This window comes from Hemicordylus capensis, chromosome 3 (assembly GCF_027244095.1).
Source record: "Hemicordylus capensis ecotype Gifberg chromosome 3, rHemCap1.1.pri, whole genome shotgun sequence".
NCBI classification, from domain to species: Eukaryota; Metazoa; Chordata; class Lepidosauria; order Squamata; family Cordylidae; genus Hemicordylus; species Hemicordylus capensis.
The window spans coordinates 201,469,274-201,480,826 of NC_069659.1; positions in this window are offsets into that span (position 1 = coordinate 201,469,274).

The following is an 11,553-nucleotide window of genomic DNA, read 5'->3' on the forward strand; positions in this document are numbered from 1 at the left end:
AAGGGGTGGTTGGAACCCTATGTGCACTACACCACCACTCGCTTGGAGCAACCCTGGTGCCCCCCAAGTGGAGTTATGGGGCTGCTGAAATTCCCCATCATTCCCGATGGGGGGGAAGCTTAAAGATGCACAAACTTCAGAAATTCTTTTTAAAATCACCCCTTTCACCAATTTCTTTGAAATCTGGGTGGTAGCAGGCACCCACTGGGACACTACCACCTGACCCACTCTTCTGCCCCCTCTGACACTGTCAAGAGTCAGCGCCCACCTCCCACGGGTTCTTCCCCATCTCCTCTGATCTAGTTTCTGATTCATCCATGACTGGGGCTTGGGAGGGCACACAGCTCCGGAGACTGGCTGGGAACGTGTCTGCCCCCCCGCCCCCACCGCCCTAATCTGTTAGGAATTTTTCCCATACATTACCTGCACGGCTTCCATGGCTTGGAGGATTCTTGTTGGGAAGCTCCTGAGCCCGCACCATCCTTCAGGCCAGTTGTTTTCAGTGCCCTGTAGCGAGAAGGTTGACCACAGGGCAATGAGTGCCCCATTCAAACCTGCATTACCTCATTTTGTAACAACTTCTACAAGAAATCCAAGGTCCTGATCTTCTTGCCAGAATCTTGCTCCGCTGCATGAGGCAGTGTTCTTCCGCGGCAGGCCCCATCCGTTCTAGGTGCCTTTGAAGCCCTAGCCCCGTGTGCAGCTTCAGCCCAAGCCAAATACCGGGCACCGTCCGGCAGGTGCCATGTGGGGATGACCATTCCCAAGGTGCAGTGCTGCCATCTGGGCAGGCCCGGGGGCGGGAGCATCTTAAGGTCAACGGAGCACTCTTGAGCCCTGCATCATCACCTTGGAAGGCCTGCCGAGAGTGCTGGGCAGTGCAACCCTTCCCAGAGAGCTCTCCAGAGAGGGCTCCATTTCTCTGAAAGGGCCGTCCCGGCACTGAGGAGAGCGCAGGACTGTGCAGAGGTCGGCACAGTGGGGAATGGCTCTCGCGCTGAAGGGTTACTGTCAAAAGGGCCCCTGCTTGGGAAAGTGTCAAGATCACTGCTCTGAGGTCTCGATCCCTTCTCGGACTCTGGAGGCATTTCCTCCGACTTGGGTCATATGCTGTGCTGGGTGGCCGGACCCTGTCAGTGTCTGTCCCCACCTCCCACAGGTTCCTTTCCCTCTTCTCTGATCTAGTTTCTGATCCATACATGACTGGGGCTTGGGAGGGCTCACAGATGCAGAGAGGGACTGGGAGCTTGTCCCACCCAGCTGATGGCCAAGAGAGCAGCTAGCGTGCCCTCTGTTGAAGCTCTGCTGGTCCTTCCCCCTCTTCTGTAAGCAGTAGGATGGGTTTCCCAAACAATACCTGAATGTCTTCTGTGACTGGCAGCGACCCAGGATCACAGTTGCGATCAGATGTCCCCAGTCCCTTCATGCTCCAAGGCTCTTGGTTTGGCTGCAGAAAGATGCAGCACAGGCTTGGTATCCAGAGGGCTGGGAATGCATTTTCTCTGGTGGTGGCTGACATACAGAGCAGCAGCAGAGCGCTGCTGGAAGGATGCAGCACACGTGTGAAAATATGGCACTAGCCAGAAACCCTAACTAGCCAGCCAGAGACCTAAGGCTGCAGAGGTCTTGTCAACATTGCTTAAGAAACAACTAACCTGCTCTGGTGTCCCCTCCCAGTTCAACTGTCCCTGTCCGGGGCTATCCAAGATCCTGATCTTCTTGTCAAAATTTTCTTCCCCCTTAGAGCTGCCTGCGACAGTGTTCTTCAGTGCCCCATCAACCCTATGCACCTTTAAAGCCCTAAGCCTGTCAAATTGTGGATTGGGCCTGTGTGCAGCTTCAGCCCAAGCCAAATACCTTGCACAGTCCCCCTTGAACCATGTTGGGATGGCCATTCCCAAGATGCAGTGTTGCCATCTGTGCACTTTGAGGGTGGGGGCTCCCTTCAGGCAGAAGGAGCCCTCCTGAGCCAAAGCACCACCTCGGAAGGCCTGCAGAGAGTGCTGGGAAGTGCAATCCCTCCCAGAGAGCTCTCCAGAGAGGGCTCCATCCCTCTGAAAGGGCCCTCCCAGCACTGAGAAAAGAGTAAAACTATGCAGAGGTCAGCACAGGTGGAAACGGCTCTCATGCCATTTCGGCCCAATAGGCCCCCATTGGAAAAGAATCAAGATTACGGCTCCTCTGAGGTCTGGATCCCTTCTGGAACCTGGAAGTCTTTCCCTCCTACTTGGGTAATCTGCTGGGTAGGAGGACACGGTCTGAGTTGGCACGCGCCTCCCATGGGTTCCTCTCCCTCTTCTAGTTTTTGATTTATTCAGGACTGGGGCTTGGGAGGGCGCACCGCTCCGGAGACTGGCTGGCAGCTTGTCCTACCCAGTCAATGGCCATGAGAACAGCTCTTTAGTGTGCTGTCTGGTGAAGCTCTGCTGGTCCTCCCTATCTTCTGTTAATAAATACTAGCATTTTCCAGACATCACCTGCATGGCTTCCATCACCTTCATGGTTTCCATAATTCTCTTATGGAAGTTTCCTGGCCCATAGAATCTCGCCGTAGGGTTTTTTGCAAGGAATTCCTATGGCAAGAAGGTTAACAACGTGCCCATTAGTGGCCCACTCAAACCTTCATTTCCTACCTTCATGTCCACTTCTAAAAGCAAGCCAGAAAAGAACACAGACCTACTTCTCCTACTTGGGTTATTTGCTGGGTAGACCATATGCTGGGTAGGATGAGCTCAGACTGAGGAGTAGCTCAGCCTGAAATGTCTAAAGGTCTCCGTCTTTCAGTGTCTGCACCTGCCTACCACACAGGGGCGTGACTACCATTAGGCAAGGGGAGACAGTCTTCTCAGGGCCCCACTGCCATTGAGGGGACCCCCAGAGGCACAACACATGACTCCCTGCCCGCCCGTGTTGCACCCCCTATGAATTAGGTTGATTCTCTTGGATATCGGCAGTAGCAGAGAGTAAAAAAACCTAGATTCAAAGTCAACTAGATCTTCACCGTATTCATAATGGGGATGTGAGTGTGAGTGCACTATATCTTGTGAAGTGTGTTTGTGTGTGTATATCAGCAAAGGACCCATTTTGAAATCTTGTCTCTGGGCCCACTCCAACCTTGCTATGCCCCTGTTCCCACGGATTCCTTTCCCTCTGCATTGATGGAGTTTTTGATCCAACATTACCTGTGTGGCTTCCAGCGCTTCCAGGATCCTACAGGCCGAACTGCGGAGCTCCCTTAGACCCTCCGTGGCCACAAACTGTCTCCACTTTTAAAAGGAATCTAGAAAACAACACAGACCCAACTCTGAAATCTCAGCTACATCCCCGGAATACTGCCCTGATGGTCCCTATCACTGGCCAAAGAGTGAGGAGTACCTCAACCAGAACAGGATTCCACGGAGGGGGAATATTTGGACCACCTGAAGCTAGAGGGACCCTGCCAGATGCAGCAGTGACTCTCTCTGTAGCATCCTTCTGCTGCTCTTCTTTCCGTGCCCTGGAAGATTCGTGATGCCCAGCAGTGGGAGGAGGAAGAGGGGCAGGGGGAGCAGAGATCACTACCCAGGAACTGTCTGACTCCCAGCTAGGAAGTCCCCTCAGCTCAGAAGGCCCCACTTCACCCAAACCCCATGCACAAGTGGATCCATCACTCCCTCCATGGACCAAGGATGCAGCACACCCCGTCGCCTCCTACCCCCCGTTTCTCCTCCATAGGGAGCGTAAGACGTACCTGGACAGATTCTGGCCGACACGTCCATTCTCGGCGAGGTTCTGGGGTGCACCGAGGCTCTTGAACCTGCAACAGAAAAGTTCAGGTCAGGTTTTGTACCCAGAGGGCTGAAGATGCATTTCCTCAGAGGGCAGCTGACATCCAGAGCAGCAGCAGAACACTGTTGGAAGGATTCTGCATCCGCGCAAAACTGTTGCACTAGCCAGCCACTCTAATTGATCAGCAAATGATCCAAGCCTGCAGTGGGATTATCAACATTGCTGAGGCAACATCTACCTTGCTCCGGGCTCTCCCTCCACTTCAATTGTCCCTGCCTGGTGTTGTCCATGGTCCTGATCCTCCTGCAAGAATCTTGCTCACCCTCCAAGCTGCCTGAGGCAATGTCCTCACAGCTTAGACCCAGATAGCCCCACTTGACAGAAACCCCGGCACAAGTGGAATGGGTGGCAGATCTCTCACCCCCTCCTTAGTCTGAGGATGCAGGCCCTCCCTGGGGTCCCGACCCCCCTTCCTCTTACGTAGGGAATGTACGGGAATGACTTGTGTCATACATACGGGTTTTGGTCTCAGCCTGTGATGGGGAGGTTTTCAAATAAAACCTCCCATTCCTGGAGGAAGCTGAGGCTCTGGGACCTGCAACAGAAAGGTTGAGCAAAGGCTCAGTACCCGGAGGTCCAAAAATGCATTTCTTTAGATGGTGGCTGAAATCCAGAGTGGCAGGAGAGCACTGTTGGGAGGAGGCTGCCCAAGTGCAAAACCGTTGCACTAGACAGCCACCTCAGACGGAGACGGCTCCACTTCAGTGGAACCCTTTACACAAGTGGGATGGGAGAAAAATCTAGCACTCCCTCCATTTCCCAAGGATGGAGCCCCCATCTCGGGTTCCTGCCCCCATTCTTAGTCCATAGGGAACATAAGGCTTGCATTAAACTTACGTGGACAGGTCCTGGCTGCTCGCTCTGAATCTCACATTCAATGTGAAACATCACAGCTGCTCGTATGAAGCACGGTTTTCTGAACTGCAACAAAAAGGATCAGCAGAGGCTCAGTCCCAGGAGGGCCAGAAATACGTTTGCTCAGAGGGTGGTGGCTTCCATCCAGAGCAGCAGCAGAGCGCTGGTGGAAGGAGGTTGCAGAAGTCCAAAACGGAGGCACTAGCCAGCCACCCTAACTAGCCAGCCAAAGATCCAATCCTGCACTGGACTTGTCAACATTGCTGAAGCAACGTCTACCCTGCTCTTGTCTCCCCCACCAGCTCAAGGGTCCCTGTCTGGAGCTTTACAAGGTCCTGAATTTCCTGCCAGAATCTCTCTCCCCCTCCGAGTAGTGTTCTTCGGCGGCAGGCCCATTTAGCCTAAGTGACTGTCCAGTCCTGACTGTGACAACTTGTTCATTGGGCCTGTGTGCAGCTTCGGACAAAGCGGAATACTCTACACAGTCCTCTTGGCTGCATCTGGGGATGAACTTCCCCACGGTACAGTGCTGGCATCTGGACCGGGCTGGAGGTGGGTGGGGATGCTCCCTGAAGGGAAAAAGGACCCCTTTGTTCCCTGCACCATCTTGTTAGGCCTGCAGAGAGTACTGGGAAGTGCAGCCCTCCGCAGAGAGCTCTTCAGAGAGGGCTCCATCTCTCGGAAAGGGCCCTCCCAAGGTAAGAGTAAAACTGTGCAGAGGTCAGCACCGTGGGAAATGGCGCTCAGGCTGAAGGGTTTCTGCCCAAATGCCCCCAACTTGGAAATGTGTCGAGGTCACTGCTCTGAGGTCTAGGTTCCTCCTTGCACTCTTGCCTGCACCCTGACCCCTGAGACTGCTGCAACTCCACCCTGGCCAACGACCCAGCAGGGAAGAGGATCCTCTTGGAACCTTTCCCCCACCCCCTTGCTTTAACTATGTCAGTGGCCTCCCCTTTGGCCACAACTGCCTTTTCCAAAATTGCACCAGCAATACAACTCAACTGCAGTTTCTTTCTGCTCATGCATGGATGAGACCAAGCCGACAAGTACTCCGTGTTGTGTCTTGACCAAACCCCACGGAAAAGGGTGCTCAAAGAAGGGCAACCTTGTTTTCCAAACCCCTTTGCTTAAGGGGTTGGGTGGTCTTCCACTCTAGGCTGGACGATGCCATAAAAGATGCTCCTCACCTCCATCCGAGCAAGCTCCCCCAGATGCTCCAGCTGCCACAGGGGGTCTGGCTTCATACGCTCCTATGGACCAAGGAAAGAAAGACAGCTCTTATTTCCTGGCACCTCAGCCTCGACCATCCCAGTTCCCCTTGGGCCCCTACTCCATGGCAGAAGCGCTGCTGAGCGTGCAGAAGGCCCCAGGTTCCTAGGAGCTCTCTTGCACCAATCCCCACCACTAGCATCCCCACGGGCTTGACTGACAGCAGCACTTCTCTCCGGTCGAGAGCTGTAGACCTGCTGCCAGCCCACCACTCTGCTCAAGCCTCACTTCCAGCCCTTGGAATCAGATGGAAAGGAGAGCGAGAGCTGGGGACACAGCGACATAGCCAGCTGCCTTCTACCGAGTCTGACCAGTGGTCCATCTAGCTCCGTATTGCCGACACAGTCTGGCAGTGGCCGCTCTCCAAGCTTCTTTCCCAGCCATAGCCGGAGATGACAGGGATGGAACCTGGGAGCTTCTGCATGCAAAGTAGATGCTCCAGCACTGAACTACGGCCCCATCCCCTTGGGGTCCTCGGCATGGTGATGGCATCACACCCAGATCCCTGGATGGCAGCCAGAGGCCACACCTCAGCATCCTCTGCACAGCTTGAACACCCTGGGAAATATCCTATGGATGCCACCTGCTGAGTGGTCAGAGAGAAATCTCTCTCCCTCTCTCCCAGGACTAGAACCAGAGGTTCTCCCATGAAACGGACTGCCAGGAAATTTAGGACCGACCCAAGGAAGGACCTTTTCACACAGTGCCTCTCAACACCAGTTGCAGGGGAGCAACAGCAGGAGGGGGGCAGCTTCCCAAGACATCTGGTGGGCCTCTGTGGGAAACAGGGTGCTGAACCGGATGGGCCTTGGGCCTGATCCAGCAAGGTTCTTGGATCCCCTAAGCCCATCTCAGATTCCCTCTCACACTGTCTCTTGCAGCAAAGCCAGTAGACCGGCTTCTTTTCCCTTGGACCTGGCCCATTTAGCATTAGCCCCTTCCACTCTTTGCCCATACTCCTTTTCCAAGACCCTGAGGACTTCTCTTCGAGATCAATCCACTTGGCATCCAAAGGAGGAAATGCTGTCCTCATGGCTGACTCTGTTCCCCCTCGCTAGGTAGATGCATGTCTGGGTCAGGACAACCATCCCTATGAAACCCCCCGTTCTTAAAGATCTGTCACTGTTTGGGAAACAGGATGCTGGGCTTGCTAGACCTTGCTAGAAAGAGAGGCAGAAGTCACACAGCTCCTCCCTGGGGGCAGCCAGAAAGATGAGGAGAGAGCCTGCAAGCAAGATGGAGAGGAGGGGTGAGGCTGCTAAAGCACACCTTTGCTCGGTGGCCACTCCCTGACTGTCCTTTAGCTCCCGCCCTCCCTTCATCCGCAGGGCCCACTTGGCACCAGGTGACCCTTCCTACCTTCCTCAGCAGGGAACCCCAAATAGGTTTGCAGACATAGGCCACAACCAAGAAGATGGGCCTTTGAATGGCCACAGCCAGTGCCTTGAGGCAGAAGGCCATCTCAGCGTCTGGTCAGTAAGGCTGAAGTTGGCCAACTGTCCTCTGGAGCATCTTTTGCCATGGACGCCGGAACTCCCAGCTCTGTTCTAGGGGGGGATGGGCACCGGCCAGGCAGAGACAGCTGGGAGGGGGGAGACGCTGACTGGGGGAGCAGAGACTGTGGACTGGGGTGCTGGAACTGGGGTAGGAAAGCTACTCTGGGAGCCTTGGGGTGCCTGAAGAAGAGGCATCGTGAGGAAGAAAGAGAGACCACTCCATCTCTCATGGGTGTGTGTATGTGTGTGTGTTTGCATTTGAAACAGTTGTGGAGCCTGAGGGCTGAGCCCCATCCTTTTTCACCTTTCGGCAACCTGTCACAGTTTTCAGGCACTTCATATGCTTGCACTGAAATCAGACTAAGGAAATGCATGGCATGGACTGGCTTTGTGTGATCGATATGGGTGCCGAATGCAGCTTGTCTTGGCACAGAGTTGGGTGAAATTAACAAAGAGTGTCCCACCTTTGGGGAAGCCCAAAGGACCCACAGGCCTACCAGTTGCCCTCCGGGCAAACCACTGTCAGTCAGGGTGGCCAACTGCTTTTCTCAGCCACGCTCCTGTGTCTTTAAGAGCAGCCCTGACACACCATCAATTCAGAATGGTGATGCTTTCCCAGTTTAGGGGACAGGCCGCCACCAAGGAGGTTTCTGCTAAAACGTCTTGAGAGCTAATGATGACCACACACACAAAAAACGCCCCAGTTGGTGCAATTTAATGAGGAGCTGGAAATGGAAAACTGACCCAGGTTAGGGTAGCTGTCACTGGAGGCAGGGGCTTCCGTGGGGGTGGCGGCGCTGGTCCTGGGAGGGGTGGCAGCTGCTGACCTGGCGTCCGCTGCAAACCCTGGATTAAAGAGGAGGAAGAGAGGCGTGAGGAGGGCTCCTCTTGTGCTCTGGAAGGTGAAAGGAAGACGGGGGGGCCCCAACCCCTGCCCCACTGATCTACCTGCTGACCCCAATAGGTACAGGTGAAACTCGGAAAATTAGAATATCGTGCCAAAGTCCATTAATTTCAGTAACACAAATTAAAAGGTGAAACTGATATATGAGACAGACGCATTACATGCAAAGCCAGATAAGTCAAGCCTTAATTTGTTATAATTGTGATGATCATGGCATACAGCTCATGAAAACCCCAAATCCACAATCTCAGAAAATTAGAATATTACATGGAACCAAGAAGACAAGGATTGAAGAATAGAACAATATCGGACCTCTGAAAAGTATACAGTGTACTGTGCTTGATTGGCCAGCAAACTCGCCTGACCTGACCCCATGGAGAATCTATGGGGCATTGCCAAGAGAAGGATGAGAGACATGAGACCAAACAATGCAAAAGAGCTGAAGGCCGTTAATGAAGCATCCTGGTCTTCCATAACACCTCAGCAGTGCCACAGGCTGATAGCATCCATGCCACGCCGCATTGAGGCAGTAATTGCTGCAAAAGGGGCCCAAACCAAGTACTGAATACATATGCATGCTTATACTTTTCAGAGGTCCGATATTGTTCTATTCTACAATCCATGTCTTCTTGGTTCCATGTAATATTCTAATTTTCTGGGACTGTGGATTTGGGGTTTTCATGAGCTGTACGCCATGATCATCACCATTATAACAAATTAAGGCTTGACTTATCTGGCTTTGCATGTAATGCGTCTGTCTCATATATCAGTTTCACCTTTTAATTTGCATTACTGAAATTAATGGACTTTGGCACGATATTCTAATTTTCCGAGTTTCACCTCTATATACCTCTTTTCAACAAAAGGTGTCTAAGTGGATTGCACAGAGAATTATAAAAAATAAAGAAGGATCCCAGTCCCCAAAGGGCTCACAATCCAAAAAGAAACAGGAGGTAGACACCAGCAGCCGCCACTGGAGGGATGCTGTGCTGGGGATGGATAGGGCCAGTTGCTCTATGCTGGGATATGCGACCGCTGCTGCCCAACTCACTGTGCATCGCTTGCATCATGCAATTGCTCTGCAGCCAGAGGGGGCACTGTAGTTTACTCTGGGCTGGTGGGGCTAGCTAGGAGTTTCTCTTCTCCTTCCTGTTCCTGGGCTCTGTTTCCTGTGTGTGAGTCGGTCGGTTCTATTCTGATCTCCCCAAGTGCCTCTTTGGTTGGTCTCCCAAGGAAAGTGAGCTTAAGCCTGTCTCTGGGGCTTGTTCTGGAAACCAGGCAGACAGCTCACTTTCTTGCTGCTGCAACACTCTACCCCTGCTCAGGAAGGAGAACCACCCATTGGGAAAGGCCCCTCCCTCTTTCCCATCCTGGTAAAAAGCCGAGGGGGGTGGGTGGAGATGGCCCGTCTCCTGCAGTCAGGTTTCCCCCACTCGCCTTCCTGCGGTCTCCCTGGGGATGACCGTGGCACCGATCCTGCACGCCATGCAGCTGCCTGCTCTTCTGCAGCATGTGGGTGGCACTCCCAGGCCTGGAGTGGCATCCTACATTTCGTGGCTGTCAGTTTCAGGGGAGGCCCCCGGGTTCGAGTATGGTGAGAGAGGGAGGGAAATGTCTCTCCGTCCGCTCCTTCCACACCATGCATGGAGGATTGAAATGAATGGGCTGAAGAGAGGGATGAGTAACTTGTCTCTCTGCTTCCAGTGATGCTCAGTGGTGAACCTCATGATGTCATAATGTAGCCTGTAGCCTGTCTGGTGTCACAGTGGAGGGTGGGATTTGTAGGCAAAGCTCATCCCTGGCAACTCCCTTGTGGCGGTAGCTGGAATTCCACCATCAGGGTGATGATAGAAAACCGAGCAATCTGGAGATTAGGTTTCCCCATTTCTCACCTTCCCTGAAAGACTGATGTGTTATTGGTCAATGCAGTTTTGATCCTCCAGTTACAGATCAGACGTTGAACCTTTCAGGCACGGAAATGAGAGAAGTGGCCAAGCCTGGACCCAAGGGCTCACCGGCCACAACGTAGGAAAGAGGGCCCATTCAAAATCTTGGCCAGCTTCAGGAAGCTGGTGAGTAAATCAGAAGCACACCCCACTGAGAACCAAGAGAACTGGGATAACTTTTCCCTGCGCTCAGACTCATTGCTGAGGCCTGTGGGCTGTCTCATGCATGCCCAGGGGGTCTTGGCCTGCGTGCTGTTGGAATTGGGGGTGGGCAGGTGGACATTGGACCCTCCCCTTTACTGCTACGTGGCCACCCCCATCTCCCACCGGGGCCAGGAAAACCCATGGCTCCGTCACGGATGCTGTGTCTTCTCTGCAGAAGGGGCCAGCGTCCATCCCGGGCATTGTCCGTGAAACGGTTTCAGGAAGCAGGCCCCAGAAGGACTTGGCTTGGCCTGAGAGCCACTGCCAGACAGAGCAGTCAGTGCTGTGCTTGCGGAACCAATGGCCAGCAGAAAGATCACCCATGCCTTGGGAGAGGCACTTCTGGGAGTGAACTCAGACAGGTGTTCATATCCCAGAGGAGGAAGTGGTCTTCTTATGGGGCTTGTCCAAGCAGTGGTCAACTTCAGGATCTAGAGAGGAACCTAGGAAGCTGCCTCATCCCGATTCATCCGTCAAGCTGCTCGGACGGGCAGTGGCTCTCGAAGGTTGCAGGCAGGAGTCTCTCTGAACCCTGGGTGGAGGAGATGCGGCCGCCATTTATTTTCTATAGATATTATTTTGTTTTTAAAAATTTGCTTTAAACCACCATGAATACCTCCCCACCCTTTTCCAGACTGTTCTAGTATTATAAATCAAAAGAAGTCATTCCGGTGCTATTTATTTATGTATGTATTTATCTATCATCTTTCTATACTGCCTGATATGTACATCTCTAGGTGGTGTACAAAATTCAACACAATATTTAAAAATCAGCACAGGTGAAAATACACAAAACAATCAAAGCAGTAGCATAAAACACCCGGTCCTTTCTCCGAGCTTGCTGGGGTTTCTGTCCGCCCCTCGCCTGCCTGCCTGCCTGCCTGCCTGCCTGCCTGCCTGCCTGCCTCCATCCCTCCACGGGGTGAGTAAGCGGACACGGGCCAGGCCGGGGCGAGCGGAGCGTTAAGACCGGGGAGGGCCCCCACCCCCAAGGCCGAAAATTAAGCCCGGGCGGTGTGTGCTCCTTGGGGGGAAGCGGCGGGGTGTCTCA